Consider the following 26,800-nt stretch of genomic DNA (forward strand, 5'->3'; position numbering starts at 1 on the left):
CTTCATTAAGAACATCAACATATAGATATCTACTAGTCCAGCAAAGATATGGAGGTGTTATTCATTTTTTCTTTCTTTCTTTTTTTTCTTTCTTGTTTTTTCATTCACTCTCCTTAATTTGGTATTTTCTGGCTAGTATTTTTTTTGTTTATACACAAGTGCACATTTTTGGCCTTTCTACGGTTCCACTCAAAAGCTCCCCAATCTCTTTATTTGCTCTTCTGGCTACTTAAGTGCTTTCATGGGTAAAGGTTTAACAAGATTTGATTAAGAACAAAAGGGGTTCAACTTGAAATGCAGTTGCCAAAGAAAGGTTTACAGGCTCAAAAGAGTTGACTACGGATAGTATTCGCACTGGTAGGCCAATAGGCAAAATTGTCAATCAAGGAAAGCCTATATCACTCCCCAAACTTACAAGACTTAATCATTTCGCTTCGAATCACACACCAGGCAAGTTCTAGACTAGCAAGGATGGCATAGAGTACACCAAAATCTCACCTCAGACAATGCACATGACTCACTCAGGACGGTTCAGACCCGACACTTAAGTTAAAGCAACTAGCACAGTCATCATAAAATTGAAGCACATGGGAATTAATCACAAGAGTCAAAAGATGAGCCTCGGTGTCAAAAGAAATCCACACATATTTTCAAGGCATGTAATTACAAAGACCATGATGAAAGTACGTAGTTCAAATGCTCTAGCTCTAAGCCTCGATATAAAATATGTCAAAAAGCATATATACTCAAGCTCTCCCCATTCCATTATTAGTTCAAAATGGAAAAAAACGAAATCTTTTTTTTTATTGTTTTTCTTTGGACTTTAAACCCTCAAGAAAACTGTCTAGGAAGTTCATCGTCGGAAAAAGTCCAAAATATTTTGAAAATTCTACCTACAAGAAAAAAACTACTGCTCGGTTCAAAGAGTCATCCCTTGGAAAAGAACTGTAGCCATAAGAAAAACCAAGAGGGATTATTTCTACCTAATTGTTTTTTCAATTTTTGTTTTAACAAATATAAAATAACACAACCAAACTAGCATAGGAATCCACCCAAATAGTCTCCTCACCCCACGCTTAAAATTGTGCATTGTCCCCAACGCACACCCATAAATACAAAAAGGGTAAAAGAAACTCCCTGCTAGGCCATAGGCCGAAACATTAGCAGCTCATGGGGTACTCAGACTTCTCCCATACTTGATTCTTTGTGCGGGCACCCCACACTTAGTTCTCACCATCTCACTTGCTTTGCTTTCTTCTAATGGTTTTGCTTCTCATGCTCCTAGCAAATAAAAAAATGACACTACCAAAATAAAAGTATAATTAAAAATTTTAAAAATTAAAAATAAAAGAAAGCGATAAAGTCGGGTTGCCTCCCAACAAGCGCCTGATTTAACGTTGTGGCATGACGTGAATCACTTTCTGCCTCCACCTCGAGTTTATGAATTGAACCCCAAGTTCTGCTTCAAGCTTATGATTATGCTCCTGGGCGGTACAAATTCTTGTGAGCCAAAAATTAAGTAAACTCTCATGCACTTTTTGGCTCTTGGCCGAGGAGTGTCACCTTGCCTAGACGGCTTTGAAAATTTCAAAATATAAGGCTCATTTACCTCTTCAATTGACTCCTTTTTATGCTCATAAGCATCAATTCTTAGTACACCATCCGAACATAATGTAGAGAAGTGTTTGGAATGAGGTGTGACACGCTCAAATACCTGAACTTCAAGATTTTCAGCCTCCTCGCCACAAATTATACTAGAGTCAACTAAATTTGTATCTTTAATGTCCTTACTAGACTCTAGTTTCATTTCTTCAACACTGACATCATCAAATTCTAGCTGGTTATAGTGTTGGTGTTCTACTCTGGACCCCCTCTATTGGCACCTCTATTTGTGTCTCTAATGCACGCTGCTCCTGGCTACTATCCATAATATTAACTAGTTGAATATTAAAAGCTTCAACCAATTGACTCACTTGAGCCTCCAAGTTGCGAATAATTGCCTCTTGTCTTAGTATTTGCAGTTGTGTCTCATTATTATTTCCCACAAAGTACCTTAGCATATCCTTTATATCTTTCAGGTCATCATCCCCGGGTTCTTTGTTCCTATTCACTTCACAAGAAAAAGCAGAACCATCATAGTAAGGGGTTGGGGGAAGATAAGAAATATAAGCACAACCATGAGAGTGACCATCTTGAACACCACACATATCACATAAATTCCACACATAAGATTGAGTTGGTGCACATAACTCTCTCTCTCGAGAATATTTTGATAATTTTGCCACAGGTGGTTTCCTCCACAATACATACAAGGAAGATCAATTGTAGAATTACCAACATCAAAACTTCCATAGTTCCACGATACCATATTTCTCAAATTAACAAGTAAAACAATTATTAAAAGAATCAAATACAAGAATACAAAAATAAAAGATCAAATTGAAACCTAGCAATATGTACACATACAGCTAGACCGTTAGTCCCCCGATAACGGCGCCAAAATTTGATCACCCCCAACTTTAGTCCTAAAAAGGATAAGTGGTCGCTGCAAATATAATCCGGTCTAAAAGTCCGAAGTCGAATACCACAGAGAACTAAGGTTTCGCCATAATTGCTCAATATCGCTAAGAAGACAAGCTCGAATAAATTTATAAGTTATAAATATTAAGATTCTTATATCTAACTAATTGACTAACAAACTAAAGCAGTAAATTAACAACTAAAGATACTAAGGGTTAGAGACTAAATTAAGGAGGTCTAGAGTTATGATTTTCCCAATTGTCGGAATCTTTCCCGCTATGTTCCCTACAATTTCGCCTATATATTCTCTACTGATCGTGAGTACTTTAGGTGCCGTAATTCTCTCTCGAGCAACTACAATAATTTACTGGACATATTTTCTCGAACTATGCTAGTTGGCTTTATCTAACTGCTCACTATGAACATGTCAAGGCTTTGTTATTTCTAAACCTACCTTTAAACCCATTGTATTGATTTCTCACATACGTTAGGAGTGACGTTGTTCAAAGACCACCTAAATATGTATCATTTCTCAAACAACACATAATAAATAGGCACAGTCAATCGATGGCCATTCAATTAACTGAAAGGTTAAATTATATTAAAACATAACAAGAATTCATCCTCCAGGAGGTTCCATCAAAACTCTAGATAATAAATTAGTTACTCATAATAGTATGTAAAACTACAATACTAAAAGTCATAACCAACAATGAAAAGTAGGAAGAAGAAGGGAAAAAACTCGTGGTTAAATCTTCCTCCTTGCTCCTAGCGTATTATTGCCTCCTTGGGTGTTGTCTTACCCTAAAGTGGTGTCTCCCCCTTCAAAGTGGTGTTTTAGGATGTATTTATATGACCTAGGGTTGATGAAGGGCGGAAGATTTCAATCCAACTTCGGATAGGAGAGCTGGAGGGCGCGTCAACTTTCGTGCAGCGCGCGAACTTGGACACGGACTCAGCTTTTGCAATTTTCCAGTTCGCAAAGCAATCCGTGCCTTTGCTTCGCTTCGTTGTTTTGTACCTTCATTTTTCTCCTTGTTCCATCCGTTTTTGTGCCACACACGAAATTGGATGAGCTCCCAATTCTTTCCATCTCTTCTTTTTGTGTCGAATTATCATCTTTTGATCATTTATCATCCAAACACATTCCTACACATAAGAAACACATAATGAGTATATTTCACTTCGAAAACCACGTAAACTCCCACGACTCACACAAGAATTAATATGAAAATATACTCAAAAATATGCAATTTTCATCATTTATCACCCACCCTCTAAAAATGAGCAAACAAATTTGCAAGTTCTGCAATATAAACTAAATAGTTAGAAATAGTTGGATAATATTGCCCAGAAAATTCATTTGTAGCAACATGAATTTTTCTAATAAATCTACAAGCATTTTAATATTAGCTCAATCCGCATTTGTAAGGTGCTCATCATCATCACTTACATGAGCATTAAATATTGAGTTTATGGGGTTTCTGTATTCATATGCAATAACTAAACTTTCATACATGTAATTGCATCTATTTGGACAAGCTTTAGGAACCTTTCTTTCTCTTAGGCCAAATTCATCGCATCTTTTAGAATATTCTCTAAGTCTACTTCTACAGTTTGAATAAAAAAGCCAGTTAAGAGCCATTTTAACCTTTTCAATTTCAACATTTAAAATTTTCATACCATCACTCACAATTAAATGGTAAATATGACAAATACATCTAACATGAAAAATATTACTAAATGCAGGATTTAGTGTAGTGGTAAGCAAGGCTACAACATTAGTATTACTAGTAGCATTATCCATTAAAACTGATATTATTTTATCACTAATGCAAAAAATATCTACAGATATTCGTAACCGTGCTAGAAATAAACTACCCTGTGTGACGTGAATTAATTATTCTATAAGCAATGATGCGCTTTTGCATTATCCAATCCTCGTCAGTCCAATGACTGGTAACAGTAAGATAATCGCAGTCATTACCACTTCTACCAGTATCAGTAGTAATAGCAACACGATAATTTATATGAGTAAATAATAGCGCAAATATTGTTAGTATTCATGTTTATATTTATAAATATCGCTCTTTACGGTTGTGCGAGGCCATCCTTTATAAGTAGGATTAAAAACCTTTCTAATATAATGCACAAAGTGAGGGTTAGAAGTAAAACTATAGGGTAAGCACATAACAGTAACCATTTTTGCCAATTCTTCCCGATCTTTTTTGGATCATAATATAAAATACCACCGGTAACAGTGTTAATTCCCGGTTGAAATTGATTTGACATGGTACTAAGGTGAGCCTAACTAGGTACACTTGTCCCCTCAGCCAAAGCTTCATACGAAGATATCTAACTTTATCTTGAGGGTGTATCAGTATGTGTCTAGACAAACTTCTCCCCACCCCCCACCCCCCCGGACCTCCAACATATTTAAAAGATAACTCTTTGCCACAAGTTTTACACTTAGCCTTATTTTTTTCTCTTATTTGAATATAAATTGGCCAAACAACAGATGTTTCGCTCCGTTTAGAAGGTTGTCTAGAAAAAGTAGGGGTAGTAACAGGAGGGTCAGACGGGCATCATTTGGATAATTATTAGTTGGGTTAACTTCAGGAATAGGACTAGTGGGTGTATCGTCATCCGGTTGCATTTCATCAAAATCTATTTCTTCATCATCATTTTCATCAATAGTTGGATTACCATAAAGAGCATTTATATATCCGTGTTTTAATTGTTCACCAGCTCCAGTATTATGAAAAAATTGACTCTCAGTAAATTGTAATAAAGTATTATCACTATCAAGAATAGCAGGTATAGGAATGGCATGGGGTTTGAGTCGGGGAGCCAGGGGAAGTGGAGAAGGAACAGCTTGGCCACTAGATTCACCACTCTTGGATTTTCCCTTATTTTTACTAGACATTTTTTTAAGGAATAGGCCATCTTGATTATAATTATACAAAGTAAATAAAACAAACAAAATTATAATATTAAAACTTAAGAGTTGGAACGAGTTTACCGAATTGACGAACAACTTGTTGAAAATTAATTATCGCTGAAGACTTGAATACTTCAATACACCAACTTCACAATTTTCACAAATTGCAACAATAAAGTAAGCAATTATAGAAGAAAATTAGAGAGAGATTGATGATTTGTGAAAAAAATGAAAGAATGAGGGGCTATTTATAGTTGAAAATAGGGAAAAAGTGTAATTATAAAAAGTTTAGAGCTAAAACAAAGTTGGGGAGGTTAAATGGTTATGTTATAAATAGCCAACGACTATTTTGGCAGCATAACGGCTATATTTTAAATGCCCTAACGGGCAGATTTTTTTAAAAATATTTTAGCCATTGGGCCCGTTTAGGACCGCTTAAACCAGCGCACTACCCAACCGATCCCGGCCTCGCGGGCCTCGCCTAAGGCACCGGCCAACTACACAGCCCACCTCCCCACGGTCCCTGTCCTATACGGTTAGGACCGTTTAGGCCTACTATCCATTTGGTCTTGCGGTTCTGGGCCTGGACCGGTCCTAATCGGCCCACTTGTCAGCCTTACTTTTGGGTAACAGACACAAAAGTTCAATGACCATTAATAAAATTAACTCTTTCGTTAACAAACGAGATTTCAGGTAAAAATGACGTGTGGTAGCCACTATTGAAGGTGGTATTTATTTTTTATTCAGCAATTCTAATGTTGAGCAAAAATAGCCACTACTCTATTAAAATTAATATGAAAAGATATTTTTACCCTTTCTTCCATTGCTTTTCTTCTCAAACCCTCACTTCTCTATGAACTTGGAACTCCAGTTGAGATGGCTTCGTCGTCGGTAACAAAATTCAAAAGCTTTTCTCAAAGTTGAAATTCTCAGTTCTCAGTTTTGTCTGGGCGATTGGGCGGAACTGAAGTTTGAGAAGAAGTAGAATAGTCAAAGAGATTCAAATCTCCATGCTCCTCGGAGCCCCTGTGCTCTCATTTCATTTGCCATATAAATACGTATTTAGCGAAGGCCGGATGGTGTCATTTGTTGACAAGTGTGAACTTTCTTGGTTGTTACTCTCTGAAATTGCACTCTTATTTTCTTCAGATTTGTATTCTTTCAATTTTAGTAGAAATGGAATTTTTTGTTGGAAAAATAATTTGGAGTACTTAACTTAGAGTTACAAGCACAAAAATTAAGGATAGGTAGTCCTTAACTTAGAGTTACAAGCACAGAAATTAAGGATAGGTAGTCCTAAACTTACAGCTACAAGTTCAAAAGTTAAGGACACTTGGTCCTGAACTTAGACTAACAAGCTCAAAAGTTAAGGACAATAGGTCGTGAACTTACAGTTACAAGTTTAAAAGTTAAGGACAATAGGTCCTGAACTTAGTCTAAGAAGCCCAAAAGTTAAGGAAAACAGGTCATGAACTTACAGTTACAAGTTTAAAAGTTAAGGACAATAGGTCCTGAAGTCATAAACATAGACTAACAAGCTCAAAAGTTAAGGACAATAGGCCCTGAACTTAGGCTAAGAATCCCAAAAGCTAAGGACAATATGAGCCCGTTTGGATGGGCTTGTTTTAAGTGACTTTTAAGCCAAAATAGCTTTTAATCCATAAGTTAGGAATTCTAACTTTTGGCTTTTGGCTTGATTTTCTCATTTTAGCTTAAAAACAAGTGCTTAAAAGCACTTTTTTACTTTATCCAAACACTACAAAATGACTTAAAAGCTATTTTGGCTCAAAAGCACTTAAAACAAGTCAATCCAAACGGGCTCTATATCCTGAACTTAGACTAACAAACTCAAAAGTTAAGGACACTTGGTCCTGAACTTGTTAAGGACATGTAGTCCAGAAGTCCTGAAGTTAAGTTCAAAAGTTAAGGACATGCAGTCCTGAAGTCCTGAACTTAGAGTTACAAGTTCAAAAGTTAAGGACATGTAGTCCTAAAGTCCTAAAGTTAAGTTCAAAAGTTAAGGACATGACCAGAAGGGTATTTTCGTCCGTGCAGTTAAAGTTTATTAAAGCAGTGACTAAACACTAAAAATATTTTAAACTATGACGACCCGGTCAGTCGTCTTATGAGTTACCGCTCCGTTTCCCCCATTCCTGCTTCTTTATGCTTCGTTATCCATGTTTTATGTGGTTGAGTTGATTGGGTTGAGTTCGGAGTGAATTTGGTAAGAAATGAGACACTTAGTCTCTTTAAGGAAGGCTTAGTTTGGAAAAGTCAATCGGATGTTGACTTATACGTTAGAGGGCTCGGATGTGATTTTCGATGATTCGGTTAGCTTCGGGGAATGATTTATGACTTAGGAGTGTGATCGGAAATGGTTTTGGAGGCCCGATGTAGAATTAGGCTTGAACTGGCGAAGTTAGTATTTTGGCGAAATCTGGTTGATAGGTGAGATTTTGATCCGAGGGTCGGAATGGAATTCCGAGAGTTGCTGTAGCTTCGTTCTGTGATTTGGGATATGTGTGTAAAATTTCAGGTCATTCGGAGGTGATTTGGTTTGGTTTTTGATCAAATGTGTGTTTCGGAAGTTTTAGAAGAACTTAGGCTTGAATTCGATGTAATTTGATGGTTTTGGTGTTGTTTGAGGTGTTTTGGTGATTGCAACAAGTTTGGATGATGTTTAAGGATGTGTTGGCGCTTTTGGTTAAGGTCCTGGGGGCCTCGGGGTGATTTCGGATGGCTAACGGGAAGTTTGGAATTGAAAAAGATAGCAGAAATTGCAGCAGATGTTGCAGGGGTATTTTGGTCTTCGCGATCGCGAGCCTGGGGCCGTGATCGCATAGAAGGTTTTTGGCAGGTGAGGTGATTCCTCTTCGCGTTCACATTAGTGAGTCCGCGATCGCGGAATGTGATTTATTGATTCTTCGCGTTCGCGGAGAAACGTTCGCGTTCGCAGAGAAGCGTTCGCGTTCGCGTATTAGAAATTGAGGGGTCCAGTGCAGTGTTCTACGCGTTCGCGAGAGTGGGACCGCGTTCGTGAAGGGTTATTTTGTGCGCCCGGAACATCGTGCTTCGCGATCGCAAGCCTGGGGCCGCGATCGCATAGAAGGAATCAGCTGCTGGGCAGAAGGGTTTTAAACATTTTATTCCGCGAGCTTAAGTCATTTTTCCTCTATTGTTGAGTATTTGGAGAGCTCTTTGGGAGAAATTTAATAGGGATTCGAAGAGGATTGATTGGAGGTAAGTTTTATGAACCAAAAATGTGATAATTTTGTGGAATTAACCTAGAAATTCATGGAAACTAAGCCTAAATTGAAGAGCTAGGGCTTGTGATTTTGAACTTTTAAATTGGGATTTGAAGGGCCATTTGAGGTCGGAATAGAGAGTTTTTGATATGTATGAACTCGTGGAAAGATAAGGAACCCGTTGATGTGAAAATTTCTGAGTTTCGAGAAGTGGGCTCGGGGCTCGGGTTTGGTAATTTCGAGATTTGATATATTTTTGATTGTTTTCGCTTGGGCTTTGTTCCCTTAGCATATTAAGACGTATTCGCTTTGTTTTTGGATAGATTCGACGAGCGTGGAGGCCGATTCGAGAGGCAAAGGCGTCGCGAGCAAGATGTTTAGCCGGTTTGAGGTGAGTAATGATTGTAAATGATATCCTGAGGGTTTGAAACCCCGGATTGCACATCGTAGTGCTATATTGAGGTGACTTGCACGCCGGATAGCGAGCGTGGGTAGAGCACCGTTGGGGATTGTGACTTGGTCCGTCCCGATTGATGATTTTACTGTGTAATTGACTGAAACTTATTTGTCATCATCATGACTTGGGTTGATTGCCATATTTGGGCTNAACAGTGTTATACTGATACTGGTATGAGGCCAAGGGCCTAGATTTGATGCCACGAGATGGCTTGATATTGCGCTTGGGCCGTAAGGGGTCCCTCCCGGAGTCTGTACACCCCCAGTGAGCTCCGTCGATGATAAATGGATCGGGCTGCACGCCGCAGCGATATGTGGATCGGGCTGTACGCTGCAGCAGTACTAGTATTGTTCTATGTGTTTACTTTATTTCATTTGTCTGCCATTATCTGTTGTCTGTGTTACTTCACGGGGTATCTACCTGATTTCCTGGCATTATCTGTTGAGTGAGTGTTGTGCCCGAGGGGCGGATTTCTGTGCTTATCTGCACTAATTGTTTGCATTTATTCGCATAATCGTTGAAAAAGTCATTCTCAAAAGAGGTTTGAACTGAGCTAAGATGTTTCTAAAGATTTCACAGTTTCACTATTTTTCTCAAAAGGGTTTTATATTGCTTATTTATTGCATGATGATTTGCCTTACGTGATTTCTCACTGCTTAGTTATTGTTTACCTTTATTACTCACTGAGTTGGAGTACTCACTTTACTCCCTGCACCTCGTGTGCAGATGCAGGTATTTATCCACCCGTTAGCGGGTTTTGGCTGATCAGAGGTAGAGTTATAGGAGTTAGCGAGGTGACTGCCAGCGTCCGCAGCACCGTTTTCCTCTCTTTTGTTCATTATTCCGATTTTGTATATTTTAGACCTTGTAGTTGGATTTACACTCTAATAGATGCTCGTGACTTGTGACACCCCGATTAGGGCTGTGTTGGGTTGTATTTTCGCTAATTAATATCATGAAATCATATTTAAACTGTTTATGAATTGTTTAACTGCTTAAAAGAGGTGTTCTGGAATGGTCTGGCTGGCCTTGTCTTCACGAGAGGCGCCATCACGACCGGGGCGGAGTTTGGTTCGTGACAAGTTGGTATCAGAGCCTAGGTTACATAGGTCTCACGAGTCATGAGCAGGTTTAGTAGAGTCTCGCGGATCGGTACGGAGATGTCTGTATTTATCCTCGAGAGGCTGCAGAACCTTTAGGAAAAACTTCACATTCTTGGAATTCTTATCGTGCGTCCTTGTTCGCATGCACGCATGCACGCTCAGTATCAGATGTGCCTTGATGGCTAGTGATTCCCTGATCGAGGGGCGAGACGTGATCTCTGTGAGTTTGATGTTTGGCCAGTCTGAAGGACTTGAGGCCGGATCATTGCCTATGGCTTGAGCACCGAGGTGCTGACTGTGTGAGTAAGTGTTTTGAACTTATATGTTCGGTATTGTCCCTATTAGTGGAAGTGACGACTGGATAGCCACGTGATGAGTACGTTAGTACTGCGAGATGTATCTATATGACTTGGGAAGTGACGAGGAAGGTCTGCTGGATGATAGATGGACTATTAAGTGTTTGATTTCCATTTTGACTGGATGTGTGGCCCCGAATTATTGGCGCGTGAAGAATCTTTTCATGTCTTCCAGTTGGAGTGAAGTAAATTTCATATTGCAATATAAGTTCAGACTCAGGAAGACTGAGTGACTGGATAATGTGTATGACGGTGGAAGGTATACAGAAATGATAGATTGAGGCAAAGCAGGTGGGTTATCTCCTGCGGAGTGCTCTGAAGTGGTGTGATCCTTATGTGTATGTTGGAAGATCTCATGTGTAAGTGAAATGTACGTGTTGAAATTTGAAATTTCGGGTTGCTTAAGCGAGTGGGTTTAACTGTTATGAGAATGAGTGCGAGATTAGCCAAAGATTAGAGTGCTAGATGATCTGTGTTTTCACAAGCTTACGAAGGATTTGAGTTTAATCCCACTATGGTATTGTGGCATCAATGGAGTAAGTGTTATGAGTTATCGAGTGTATTTTGATCTATGGCTCCGAGCCTAGTGGGGGAGTCTGTTGATTAGTTGATTGCACGGCTAGGTGCTATGTTGGTTCCATTCTGAGGCGTGCGAGTGAATCAATTATGGCTTAAGGAAATAGAGACCGAGGATGGTTGGAGTAAAGGAAAAATGTTGACAAAGGTTATATTATGCTTCATAGGGTATGAGAATCACGGAATGTCTAGAGTTGTTGTTGGTAAATAATGCTCGGTGCATAGAGCAGGAAGTTGCTTGGTTATATTGGGATGAGGATTTCTTTCTGCGATATCGGAGTGCCAATGAGGCACGGGTGGTTCTGTTCATTAGGTCAGGTAAATTGCAGCTTGAATGAGAGTGAGTGACTTGCGAGAATAGTTCTAATGTGTTCAAGAGTCTGTATACATTATTTGAGTGCTCTAAAGTTGCACATGTGGTTAGAAACTGTTGTTTTCATTGGAAGAGGTCAAGACTTGTGGTATTTCTATGTGAATTATGGGATTCTATGTATTAGTATCAAGAAAGTAAAGGTAACGGACTTAGATTCGCAGGAAGTTCTCCAGAGTAAATATTCTGGAATGTGGTGTTTCTGGGAATATTTGAGAGAGTATTCAGCGGCTTATGGGTCTTAGTCAGTGTGGTTTTATGTTGGGGTCTCGTGTGGTAAGCCTGGGTTGAGGATTGTGGTGCTACAGCAAGATGGAATATCAAGTTGATGATGAATCGGAAGAAAATTTAGATTGATGGAGTAGCTTGATAGTAGACCGAATCGGTATGGTAAGGATATGAGTAATTCTTGTATGTGTTCGAGGTAATGGGTTCTTACAGGTATTTTGCAGCAATGCTTTAGGTCTTGATGGCTTGCTTAGCCTGATCGAGTTAGAAGGATTCAGTCCTGACAGGTCTGATTTGTGCAAAGGGAGATCGGAGAGTTCTTGATGGGCTTTACCGTGGTTTGGAGATGTATTTTCTATGGGCATGCGGAGCATGGGATGTATAGTGATTTTTCTTCTAGATGGGACCGATGGAAGTTCTTGACTAGTTGAGTGCGTAGATGTTTGTGGCTCGGAAGGAAGATAAAGTTTTCATTATCCTCGGATGGTATGGTATATGCGGTATGTTGGGGAGGACCGAGACTTGCGTGTGCTAGGTTACAGTTCAGTTCTGAAAGGAAGTTCATAAACTCTTAGGCAACGGGTAGCCTCAGATAATCAGGGAAATGGTACTACTAATTGGAAGTGATTTGACGAGTGTATATGTCTCAGGAAAAGGGTAATGTGATTAAATTGATGATACTTCGATAGTATTGCGGCACTTTCAGGCTGGATCGACTGCTGATATTCGAGTTTGCTTGGAGGCACAGAAGAATGTTAGAGTATCTCTCGGGGAGTGACTGGATATTAGAGATGTGGTATGTGCTCGGACGGTGGAATTGGAATCGGATATGTGATTCGTGTGCTATATGGAGTTGGAGACAGGGAGTTCTCATATTCAGGCTATGTTGCGGTTGTGGGTCGTGTGTATCGGCACTGTTTAGTGACTACCGAGATTTGGAGGCCCAAGTGAATCTTTCTTCGCTTGGTATGTTAGATTTTAGATGTGATGTTGGGGACTTAGACTGATCATCTCAGTGTTGGGTTATTCTGGACTATTGCGCTATGGGCTATGTCGGAAATGCCAAAGGTTGAGTGGCGAGGTGTGTCGGATTATGTTCTAGTAGAGTGGTTTATATTTCGAAGACCCAGCGGACGGCTGAGAAGTATTGCTTTTCTTAATTGGGCCTTTGTGATAGATGTCAGTGCAGAGGTTTCTACCATTGATTCAGTTCCGGTGTTGAGGGACTTTTCGGATGCGTTTCTTGTGGCCGGGCATGTCGTCGGGCGAGGTTGTGGATTTCGATATTTATTTGGTGCCGGGCACCGTATCGTATGGCTCCGACAGGAGTTATAGTAGTGGAAGGAGCAGCTTCAGGCTTCCTTGATAATGAGTTCGTTGGCAGGCCAATGTGGATGCCTGTTCTAGCTTAAGTTAGCTTGGTTGTCCCCGAATCGTATTGTTGAGGGATAGGTTGATTCGATGGTTATTGAGCTTATTAGTGATCTGGGAGATCTATGAGTTGCCTTTCTGTGTTGCGAGACGTTATGATTTGTTGGTTATGGGCACATATGGTGCAGTTCTATTGGGGTTCTTAGTAGAAGTCGAGCGGGAAGAGTAATTGGGCGTTGCTCAGTGAATGGAGTGTCGGTTATGTCCTATCAGGTTTGCATGGTATATGTTACTTGTTTCACCGAGGGTGTAATGGTTCGCTTTGGTTTCAGGCATCAAATTGTGTGTGGTTGTCAGTTTCTGGCATAGTGACTTGAGGTGTCTCATGTGGAGCAGTGTTTGGATAGGATCGTGCATTGCGGCGAGGCTATGTAGAGATATGACCTTGCGGGTTAGATTCGTACGTTCTATTCTATAATGTGAGACGGGTTCTCAACCTTGTGTTGTGGTGGTACTGGTGAGCTTGTGGTGCAGCTCTTTCATTTGAACCATTTTCATGATTTGAGTGTGCTCAGACCGTTGCATATTGGTGCGCGTATTATGCTAGTTGTGGCTTAGGCCTCTATTGACGTGTCATGTCACCAGAGTGGTGTGTTGGATTAGAGGAGATCGTTGGGATCATTAATGAATACGAACGGATTCGATTTCAGCATGTTGGAAGGATAATATCGAGGTTCGGCTCAGAAATTGCTATGGTATTTGTCAGAGGATAAGTGGCCACAAGAATGGGTGATCTGAGAAAAATGGTTATGGTTTATTGCGTGTTTCATTTATCGTTGGCAGTATATGACGGGGTTGGGATAAGACTTTAACTGATAAGAGGTTTTCTACCAGTATTCGGTTGTTGTGGGCAGGTGCTGTGAATAGAAGTAATCGCTACGAGTGTTTGAGTTATGTGGTATATCATGGGATTGCCCCGAGGTTGCTGGCATAGGTTATTTCAGCTAGTTCGGGTCTATTCGGAGTATCGGTGTGAGGTTTTGATCGTATTGATGGTTTCAGAAGCGGAAATGTAGTTCTATGGCTTATAGGCCAAATTGGATTGTGCAATTTCAGTTGCAATGTGTTATCGGACCTATATGAAATAGGGTGACGTGGGATCACCCCCGGGTATATGCATGGTAAGGTTATTCAGCGATTGGTTGGCTTTTGGAACAACTCTGGGCACGTTCGAGGACGAACATTTGTTTAAGTTGGGGAGGATGTAACGACCCAGTCAGTCGTCTCATGAGTTACCGCTCAGTTTCCCCCATTCCTGCTTCTTCATGCTTCGTTATCCATGTTTTATGTGGTTGAGTTGATTGGGTTGAGTTCGAAGTGAATTTGGTAAGAAATGAGACACTTATTCTCTTTAAGGAAGGCTTAGTTTGGAAAAGTCAACCGGATGTTGACTTATGCGTTAGAGGGCTCTGATGTGATTTTCGATGATTCGGTTAGCTTCGGGGGATGATTTGTGACTTAGGAGTGTGATCGAAAGTGGTTTTGGAGGCCCGATGTAGAATTAGGCTTGAATTGGAGAAGTTAGTATTTTGGCGAAATCCGGTTGATAGGTGAGATTTTGATCCGAGGGTCGGAATGGAATGTGGAGAGTTGCTGTAGCTTCGTTAGGTGATTTGGGATGTGTGTGTAAAATTTCAGGTCATTCGGAGGTGATTTGGTTGGGTTTTTGATCAAATGCGTGTTTCGGAAGTTTTAGAAGAACTTAGGCTTGAATTCGATGTAATTTGATGGTTTTGGTGTTGTTTGAGGTGTTTTGGTGATTGGAACAAGTTTGGATGATGTATTAGGATGTGTTGGTGCTTTTGGTTGAGGTCCCGAGGGCCTCGGGGTGATTTCGGATGGCTAACGGAAAGTTTGGAATTGAAAAAGATAGCAGAAATTGCAGCAGATGTTGCAAGGGTATTTTGGTCTTCGCGATCGCGAGCCTGGGGCCGCGATCGCATAGAAGGTTTTTGGCAGGTGAGGTGATTCCTCTTCGCGCATTAGTGAGTCCGCAATCGCGGAATGTGATTTATTGATTCTTCGCGTTCGCGGAGAAGCGTTCGCGTTCGCGTATTAGGAATTGAGGGGTCCAGTGAAGTGTTCTACGCGTTCGCGGGAGTGGGACCGCGTTCTCGAAGGGTTATTTTGTGCGGCCGGAACTTCGTGCTTCGTGATTGCGAGCCTGGGGCCGCAACCGCATAGAAGGATCAGCAGCTGGGCAGAAGGGTTTTAAACATTTTATTCCGCGAGCTTAAGTCATTTTTCCTCCATTCTTGAGTATTTGGAGAGCTCTTTGGAAGAAATTGAAGAGGGATTTGAAGATGATTGATTGGAGGTAAGTTTTATGAACCAAAAACGTGATAATTTTGTGAAATTAACCTAGAAATTCATGGAAACTAAGCCTAAATTGAAGAGCTAGAGCTTGTGATTTTGAACTTTTAAATTGGGATTTGAAGGGCCATTTGAGGTCGGAATTGAGAGTTTTTGATATGTATGAACTCGTGGAAAGATAAGTAACCCCTTGACATGAATTTTTTTGAGTTTCGAGAAGTGGGCCAGGGGCTCGGGTTTTGCTAATTTCGAGATTTGGATATATTTTTGATTGTTTTCGCTTGGGCTTTATTCCCTTAGCATATTGGGACGTATTCGCTCTATTTTTTGATAGATTCGACGCGCGTGGAGGCCGATTCGAGAGGCAAAGGCGTCGCGAGCTAGATGTTTAGCCGGTTCGAGGTGAGTAATGATTGTAAATGATATCATGAGGGTTTGAAACCCCGGATTGCACATTGTAGTGCTATATTGAGGTGACTTGCACACCGTATAGCGAGCGTGGGGTAGAGCACCGTTGGAGATTGTGACTTGGTCCGTCCCGATTGATGATTTTACTGTGTAATTGACTGAAACTTATTTGTTATCATCATGACTTGGGCTGATTGCCATATTTGGGCTTCGTGCCAGCTATTTGAACCCCTTCGGGGATGGTCGTTGATATTTCCTTACTGTTTTGATTTTATACTTGAACTCAGTCATGCATTTTTTTCACTGTTTTCAAAACTCAGCCAAGTTTACTTGCTTTAACACTTGAAATGATATTTCCAATAATATTTTGGGCTGAGCATCATGTTTATTGTTGTCCGAGTGGCTTATGTGATTTTTTTGACTGAGTTAGGCCGAGGGTCTGTATTGTGAGGATACTTTTGGATCGGGCTGCACGCCGCAGCTATATATACGGATCGGGCTGCACGCCGCAGCAGTGTTATACTGATACTGGTATGAGGCCAAGGGCCTAGATTTGATGCCACGAGATGTCTTGATATTGCGCTTGGGCTGTAAGGGGCCCCTCCCGAAGTCTGCACACCCCCCAGTGAGCGCCGTCGACGATAAATGGATCGGGCTGCACGCCGCAGCGGTACTAGTACTGTTCTATATGTTTACTTTATTTCATTTGTCTGCCATTATCTGTTGTCTGTGTTACTTCACGGGGTATCTACCTGATTGCCTAGCATTATCCGTTGAGTGAGTGTTGTGCCCGAGGGGCGGATTTCTGTGCTTATCTGCACTAATTGTTTGCATTTATTCGCATAATCGTTGAAAAAGTCATTTTCAAAAGAGGTTTGAACTGAGCTAAGATGTTTCTAAAGATTTCACAGTTTCACTGTTTTTCTCAAAAGGGTTTTATATTGCTTCTTTACAGCATGATGATTTGCCTTACATGATTTCTCACTGCTCAGTTATTATTTACCTTTATTACTCACCGAGTTGGAGTACTCACTTTACTCCCTGTACCTCGTGTGCAGATGCAGGTATTTATCCACCCGTTAGCGGGTTTTGGCTGATCAGAGGCAGAGTTATAGGAGTTAGCGAGGTGACTGCCAGCGTCCGCAACACCGTTTTCCTCTCTTTTGTTCATTATTCCGATTTTGTATATTTTAGACCTTGTAGTTGGATTTACACCCTAATAGATGCTCGTGACTTGTGACACCCCGATTATGGCTGTGTTGGGTTGTATTTCCGCTAATTAATATCATGAAATCATATTTAAACTGTTTATGAATTGTTTAACTGCTTAAAAGAGGTGTTCTGTAATGGTCTGGCTGGCCTTGTCTTCACGAGAGGCGCCATCACGATCGGGGCGCAGTTTGGATCGTGACATAAATAGTGGCTTAAAAGTAAATACATGTGTTATTAGTGGCTAACTGTGCACTCCCCCGAGATTTCAGCTTGTTATGGTTGCTACGAGACCCCGTATTAAATTTTGGGATTCTTTATTCTCCTGGGATGTGATATGCCCTCAATTACTTTACTAGTAAATAATGTATAATTCAGCATTTCTCAAGAAAAAAGCTGGATCTTACTTGATTTTTTTCCCTTCCTAGTTTATTTGGAAGCACGAACGATATTTACTCGTAAATTGAATATATGCAAATTATCAAAATACTCTTAGTACCAACAAGTTATGTGAATTTTTGCAAAAGCATGTTATTGGGCAACGAAAAAATGTAAAGGCTAAACATTTTCTAAACATTGAAACGTGTCAACTCTTTTTTTGAAAAGACAAAAAGGAATAGCATCAAGCAAATTTGAATGAGAGAGTATTTATTAGTTACAAAAAGAAAGCTTAACAAAATAGTTTTTGGAAAGTTGTCTTTAGCAAAATTGTTGGAATGAGCTTTAACCTATAAAAGAAATTTGAATCTGTACAACGGGGTTCAATATACGTTAAAGTACAAATTTGGGTCAAGGTGTAAAATATCTTAAAATAAGGGCTAAAGTTTAATTTGATTGGTGTTTTAAAATATGATTTGTATAACTCGACTATATATCCAGTGACATGTTATCAATTACTCAAACAAGTATTTGCCATACCTCTTTTTATCCCGCAAAAATATTATATTATAGATTGTGGATTAAAAGATTTTTCTATTTGAAGTGCCATTTTCGCATAGAGACTTGATTTACGTAATCGTAACTTGGAATTGAGTTTCGATGTTCTAACTCGTCTTATTGAATTCCTAATCAATAGGAAGTTGACTCCATTTATTATATAGTTTTAGCACGGTCACTTTATTGACTTAAACCTGACTTGAATTAATTTTTAGACAAAATTGTGTTTTACTTGATTTTCATATTTTGCCAATATTTGTTGAAATTTTTAATAATCTCAAAGTAGGACGAGTATCCCGACCCTAGCCTACAATAACAAGACGAGTATTCCCGACCTTAGTTCGTGTACCCTAAAGATTGAAACCTACGTGAAATTAATCAAATAAAAGCAATAAATTTGAACAAGATGTGTCTTCTCGACATCGGTCAAGACAACATTATTTATCTTGTTAATAAATTACATTTGAGTTAGATTACGGAAAAATATTTGTTCTTCTTTATTGTGTTAAGTAAAAAAATAAAATAAAATAAAATAAAATAACTTTTTAACTTTATGGTAGTGGAACAATATATAGATACTTTCGTTGATATTAGGCCTATCTAAAGCCTTATTATTACGACTATTATTGTCATGGAATTAAATGATGAAACTATGAAACTAGTATAACCGAAGCAAAGATTGTATGCTTATGTTTGTGCCTAAAATATGCCTAGCGCTAAAATATCTATTTATCTATCTATCTATCTATATATATATATATATATATATAAAAGAGGGAATTAGACAAGTTGACTTGGCACTCTCTATAGCCAAGAACCTATTTATCTTTTTTCTCCTTTTTTTTAATCTTTTCTCTTATTTTTCCTACTACTCTACATTTTCCAGCCATTTGAAGAAATTAATTTTGTTCAATTAATATGATAACTGAAAAAACTTCACCACTTAATAATATGGAAGTTGAAATGATACATCAGCTTAAATATCTTCTGTAATCGACACTATATTACTCCCTCCGGTCCAAAATAAGTGATTTTTTGGCCTTTTTCTTGTGGTCCAAAATAAGTGATTTTTCCAGATTTCAAGAATGAATTAATTATTTTTTTCCTACATTGTCCTTGGAGTAAATAGTGTTGGAATATGTGTTAGGAGTGCATATGTGAGATAGTAAAGGTTAATATGGTCAATTCCATTGCTAATTAATGCTAAAAGGTGGATTTCTTAATCTGTGTGAAAACATCCAAAAAATCACTTATTTTGGACCGAAGGAGTAATCCTTTTCACCTGTTTTTGCTATTTATTTTAGAGAATTTAATTACTTCTCCATTAAACTCTCATTACTCTCTCAAATGTAACTCCGTTTCTCTTAAATCTATAAAGAGGAGCACTATTTGGTGAAGCAAAATGGTTCCACGCATACAGATCATATACTTGTATTTTCCATCCATTTGTGCAGGCTTTTCCCACATTGGTAGGCATTGTTTTGTAGGTACAAATCACCTACCACGAGATTCAATCATGGATGTTGCTTTGGTATAAGCGGCCAGATCTTACTACTACTTTCTATTCTATCCTTTCGTGTCAGTGATGCAATTGTAGTACGACACATAACATGTCGTAGTGAAGTTATTCAGAAGAAGGCAGTAGAAATGGACCGTACAGTTAAGATTGTAGCAGTATCATTTTTGGTATTTCTTTTGTTGATAAAATTATAAGTTTTCTTCTTTAACTAATCTCACAGTCTTCATCCCAAAAACTTTTTTTTTTCCTTTTTCTTTTTTATACATTTCATGCAACAGTTCCATTTTTATGGGGGGCTAATTAACGGATCGGCATACAAATAGAGTAGGTTGTTAAGATGGTAAGGCTATATATATATAACTTTGGCTTTGTTGGGGAAAAATGCATAACCGCGCGTAACGCGGACATATTTACTAGTTTAAGAATAATTAAGTTATGAAAATTATTAACGGAGAGGATATAGTGCTATTAAATTATCAATATTTGTGTAACAATCCCTACATATTATTAAACTTAGGCTAGCTATGTTTAGAAAAAATTTCATAAACCACTATAGTTTAGAGCTAGTAACTATAATTTGCTTAATTACTATCCGTAGCTACTGTTTAATTGTTACTAAGTTGTATCACTTGTATAGAATACAACTTGTATCAAATGTATTTGTTGCACAATTGTATTCGTTCGCACAACGAATACAATATGTATCAATTGTATAACTAACGCGAAATACAAGGGTGTATACAAAGGATACAACTTATATCCACTGTATAAGCGGGTGTATACAATGGATACAACATGCATCGACTGTATTTGTTCGCGCAACGAATACAACTAAGGCAAAATACAGAATGGATACAACATGTATCGACTGTATTTGTTTGCGCAACGAATACAACTAAGGCAAAATACAGAAATATAAATATTCTTATTGGGAATCGAACTCAAGACATCTGCGAACTAAAGGGGCGCTCTAACCAACTGAGCTACGAGTGCTTATTGCTCTCTTATTTTCGTTCAAAATAATTAATCTCTTATTTCATGGATTTGCTATTAATTCAAATATAACTACGAGTGGTAAATTTGCTGAAAGTATAGGAATGATAAATAGAGTGTAAATGTTTGATGTGTCGCGTAATTTTCCCTTATGTTTATTGGTTTTCCATGGCATTGGGTCACTTTATTTGTTTATTGAAAATGGACCAGTTTATTTAAAGAAAATGGGCCTACTTTTAAGCATTTAAATTAGGAATTTTTACCTCCTATAGCAAAGGTTAACACCTTATTTATTTTAAATAAATACCATTTAAAAAAATTACTATATTCTATAGATACCTTTTATTGTTTATAGCAAAATATCTAATTTTGGTTACCTCCTACCTCTAAGCCACTAAATACGCTATTCAGTTACACTATTTTTCTTTCTCTCTCTACTTTGATACATGCCGCTGTGGGAGAGACGAATTTAAACCCTAACCCAGCCACTACATACGCTACGAGAGTGCTCACAAACAAACCTGCTCAAAATCCACCAAAAACAATTCTTAAACCTATTGAAATAGTTCATGGAGAACCTACTCTTGTGTTTACTATGGAGGAACTTGGAAAGTTCACTGTTGAAGAAGGCCTACATCAAGCTCTAGTATTAAAATTTTCGTTTGAGATATTGGAGATGAATGAACTTCGAAAGTTCTTGCCAAAACTGCTTGGAACTCAAGGTCGTAGCTTGATTGGGTGGTTAGCGAGAAGGCACATCCTCATCAGGTTTGATTTAAATGAAGATTATGTTGTTGCTGCTTCAAAAGTTGTTAATCATCTGCTCGTTAATGGTGATTAACAGCTCCTTATTCTTCCACCATTGCTCGACGGCGGATTCGCCGGAAATTAGGGTTTGTTCTTGAATAAAGACGACGGAGTTTGGGGCTGAGCAACTTGATTTTCTGTTAATATATTTCAATGTATTTTCAACGTATCATGCTATATTTTCATGTATTTCATTGTATTCATTGTCTTTTTTTCATTGTAATTCAATGTATCTCGCTGTATTTCATGAATTTCATTGTATTCACTGTCTTTTTTTTCATTGTATTTCAATGTATCCCGCTGTATTCGATGTATTTCAGTGCATTCACTGTCTCGCTATATACCATGAATGTATTCATATGTTTTTTTTAATTAATATAATTTATGTATTCGGATGTATTATATAATTTCTCTGAAGATTGCTATATTTTTGGGGTATTTTTCGGTTGAGAACCTTTTTTACAACCGGAAATACAAACTTTGTGTGTTTTAATTGAGTTTGTTGAGTTATATTAGGAGTCTATTATGTTAATTGATACACTTTCCGTTTAAAAATAGTGTAATCCCCTATTTCACGCCGTGAATACAGTCGAATATAATAATCTGTCCAGCCGTAATCCCATGTTTCACGCCATGAATACAGTCGAATACACTCAAATACAACAACTGATTAGCTGGACTTCCCCGATTCACGCCTATTTTTGCTATTGTATTCATGAATACAGTAGCTTAAATACATCTAATACATCTTATGACAACAAAAAACGTATTTACAATCCGTATTATAACAAATGGTATCTATAAATAGCTAATTACCACTAAAAGATAGTGCTTTATGAAAATTTCTCTTTAAATTATTGGCCCATTTTGGATAGCATTGGCATTGGGCCAACTATTGGTTTGTTGAATTGGGCCTGCAGAAGTTTAGTTGTCGGCCCAAGATACTTCTGAAATTGGATTTGGATTGACAGCCACTTGAAGGCTGGATTGCTTACCCGACTAATTTTAGCTATAGCCATTTCTGCCAAGTCATGACTGCAGAAATAGCCACTTTACTAAGTATCCAGTTTACCAAAAAAAAAAAGAAGGCCTCAAGTTCATCATCAAAAATCTGCCCTCTTTGGACTGTCCAAACTATTCAAAGGACAGATCTTTGATCAAAAATATGCCCAAGAGGCAGCCTCTTCTATCAAATATGAGCGGACTGTTGGAGTGTTATGCTCCAAACATTAGAAAGCAATCAAATATGTAAAAATAGCACGGGCAAGCCAGTTTTCGGACTGATGATTGAAAAATAGCCAGCGTTTATAAAGCCATTGAAAAATAGCCACTATTTTGCTGCAACACGGAAAATTCCAGCATAATATACTGGAGATTGATGCACCTGTGTATGAACTTCCAGCATATTATGCTGGAACTCCAACACACGGAGAGTTCCAACATAATATATTGGAGATTGGAGCACCTGTGTATGAACTTCAAACATATTATGCTGGACCAATATATTATACTGGAACTCTAGTATATTATACTGGAAGTGCTGGAACTGCAGTATATTATGCTGGAATATTTTCTGAGTTTTGAACAGTGTTTTCGTTCAGATTATCTTTACAAAAAAAGTTGCTAAATTTCGATTACTTTTAAAACTGTGGCTATTCTTTAACTACCACATGTAAATCTGACTATTTTTGAATTTCACCCATCAAATATGTACCCTAAACTCAAGTAACCTTCAACTTTAAGCCCTTTCTAAACCCCCATTGATTCAACAGATACAATATCAGAAAATTTAGAAACTAAACTTCAACAATTCATTTGGATCCGAACTAAACCATTCAGCAATTTAAAACAGAAGAACTAAACAAATGCTGTTAACAGAGAAAACTTTGCCCTAAACATGTATTAACTAGAGAAATTTTCATAAAGCACTATCTTTTAGTAGTAATTAGCCATCTATAGATACCGTTTGCTATATTACGATTTATAGATACCTTTTCTGTGGTTATAAGATTATTTGATGTATTTAAGCTAATGTATTCATGAATACAGTAGCAAAAATAGGCGTGAACCAGGGAAGTCCAGCTAATCTTCAGATGTATTCAACTGTATTTACGAGGTGTATTCCAAAATACAATAACGTATTTTGCGTAAAATATGGACCTTTCAACTGGTTTAAAACGGAAAGAAAATCAATTTACCTGATATTCTCCTAATATAACTCAACTAACACAAACTATTGCCCATAAATCTGTATTCCTCCCTTCGCGAAAGTTTTTCAATCGGAAAAATAACCTAAAGCAGAGCAACATCTGGATTTCAAGTTCTCCCTTTTTTCTGTAGTTCCAGTGCGTACCCAGTTCTCTTTTCAACCACGAAAAATTGCGATTGATACAATTGTATATATATGGCAAGTTTAACAGTGTTGTTGCGGTATTCTGGCAAGTGGAACAGTGAGAGCAATTACGTTAATTATTCAATTGAGGGAATACTGATAAAGGAATATGCGTCGTATAATGATTTGGTTGCGTCAATATCTAAAAACATATTTCTGAAGCTTCATCTGTCAAGGGGAAGGAGGTTGAAGCAAGTAAAAGCTCGGATACACTGGAAGAAAAGGTAATTTCTGATGTATTCATCTGTATTGTTGATGTATTCATCTGTATTTATATGTATAAACATGTTGACTTCTCTGTTTTCTATGCATATAAATATATGTAGATGTATTTATATTTATTCAAAAAGTATATTCAATGTATTTTTGTACTTACAGAAATCAATGATACAAATATGTATATGTATTCTGATGTATACAAATTGACTTTTATTGAATTGTATGTTCCATAATGCATTTAGATTTATTTAGATGTATTCAAATAGTTCTTTCACTGTTTTTTACCTTACTAGACTGACCTTTTCATATTGCATTTAGTTGTATTTATAAGGATTTTCAAAGTTCCAATCACTGTTTTATTCTAATTGCAATGTCTTTATTTGTTGTATGTGTATGTATTATATATGTACATATATTTCGTTCACTGACTTCTTACTCCAGTTTATTTGCAGTTTGTATTTAGCTGTATTTATATGTATTCATATCAGTTGTACTACGAAATATGTGTTGTATTCAGTTGTATTTATATGTATTTATTCTTGTTAAATGCAGGAAATTAAGATGTTTGTGAAAAAACAGCCTATATTTGCACCCCATATCAGTGTATATACTAACACAAATAACTGATATGAATACATATAAATACAACTAAATACAAACTGCAAAAATAAACTGGAGTAAGAACTCAGTGATCGAAATATATGTACATATATAATTGTGACGACCCGGCCAGTCGTCTCATGAGTTACCGCCCTGTTTCTCCCATTTTATGCTTCCTTATGCTTCGTTATCCGTGCCATGTGTAGTCGAGTTGAGTTGGACTGGTTTTGGTAGGAAATAAGACACTTAGTCTCTTTAAGGAAGGTTTGGTTTGGAAAAGTCAACCGGATGTTGAGTTGTGTGTTAGAGGGCTCGGATGTGATTTCCGGTGATTCGGTTAGCTTCGGGAGATGATTTGTGACTTAGGAGTGTGATCGAAAGTGGTTTTGGAGGTCCGGTGTAGAAATTAGCTTGTTTTGGCGAAATTAGTATTTTGGCGATTTCCGGTTGGTAGGTGAGATTTTGATCCGAGGGTGGGAATGGAATTCCGAGAGTTGCAGTAGCTTCCTTAGGTGATTTGGGATGTGTGTGTAAAATTTCAGGTCATTCGGAGATGTTTTGGTTGGATTTTTGATCGAATGCGTGTTTCGAAAGTTTTTGAAGAACTAAGGATTGAATTTGATGGTTTTGGTGTTATTTGAGGTGTTTTGATGATTGGAGCGAGTTTCGATGATGTTTTAGGATGGGTTGGTACTTTTGGTTGAGGTCCCGGGGGCCTCGGGGTGATTTCGGATGGCTAACGAGAAGTTTGGAACTTGGAAAATATTGCAGAAATTTCAGATCAGGTGTTGCAGGTTTTAAGCCTTCGCGATCGCGTAGGTTGTGTCGCGTTCGCAGAGAGGAAATTTGGAAGGCAGGAAGGTTACTCTTCGCGTTCGCGTTAAGGGGTTCGTGGTCGCGAAGGGCTGGGTAATTTTGCTTCGCGTTCGCAGTGGCATGGTCGCGATCGCGTATGAGGAGTTGGAGCCCAGTGGAGGTCGTTCTTCGCGTTCGCTTGCGGTGGAACGCGTTCGCGTACGGGAGAGGCCTGAAGGTTCACGTTCGCGGGTACGGCACCGCGTTCGCGAAGGGTAAATTTGGTCAAGGAATTTTTGTTCATCGCGAACGCGGGGGTTTGACCGCATTCGCATAGAGGAAAATATCAGCTGGCAGAAGGATTTTTAAATTATTTCATCCGCGAGCTAAGTCATTCCTTCCTCCATTGTTGGGCATTTTGAGAGCTATTTGGGAGAAATTGAAGAGGGTTTCGAAGAGGATTGATTGGAGGTAAGTCCTATGAACTAAAAACGTGATTATTATGTGAAATTAACCCTGAAATTCATGGAAACTTGGCTAAAAATTGGAAGAACTAGGGCTTGGGATTTTGAGATTTTTAAATTGGGATTTGAAGGGGTCATTTGAGCTCAGATTTGAGAGTTCTTGGTATGTATAGACTCGTGGCGAGATAAGGAACCCGTTGATGTAAAAATTTCTGAGTTTCGAGTTGTGGGCCCGGGGCTCGGGTTTTGCAAATTTCGGGATTTTTGATGTTTTTTGATTGGGTTTTGTTCCCTTAGCCTATTGTGACGTATTCGTTGTGGTTTTGATCAGATTCGACGCGCGAGGAGACCGACTTGAGAGGCAAGGGCATAGCGAGCTAGAGTTTTGGTCGGCTTAAGGTGAGTAGTGATTGTAAATGATGTCCTGAGGGTTTGAAACCCCGGATTTGCACAACGTAGTGCTATATTGAGGTGAAACACGCGCTTAATGACGAGCGCATGGTTGTTTACTATTGTGGATTGTGACATGGTCGGTCCCGATTGATGTTTTTACCGCGTATTTGACTGAGACTTGTTCGTTATCATCATGATTTGGGCTTATTGCCATATTTGGGCTTCATGCCGACTACTTGAATCCTTCGTGGACTTTTGTCACTGATTCCTCACTATTTTGACATATTACTTGAACTCAGTCCTATTGATTAATACTGCTTTACAAACTCTGCCACTTTTACTTGAATTTTTAGACTTAAATGATATTTCCAATGTTGTTTGGGCTGAGCACTACTTTTTACGGATGCCCGAGGGGCTTGTGATGATTTTTGGACTGAGTGAGGCCGAGGGCCATATGTGAGGATATGCTGAGTGATATGGTATACTTTACATGCCACGAGGTGGCTTGAGTGATGGGAGGTCGAG

The sequence above is a fragment of the Nicotiana attenuata genome, unplaced genomic scaffold (genome assembly GCF_001879085.1).
Source record: "Nicotiana attenuata strain UT unplaced genomic scaffold, NIATTr2, whole genome shotgun sequence".
NCBI lineage: Eukaryota > Viridiplantae > Streptophyta > Magnoliopsida > Solanales > Solanaceae > Nicotiana > Nicotiana attenuata.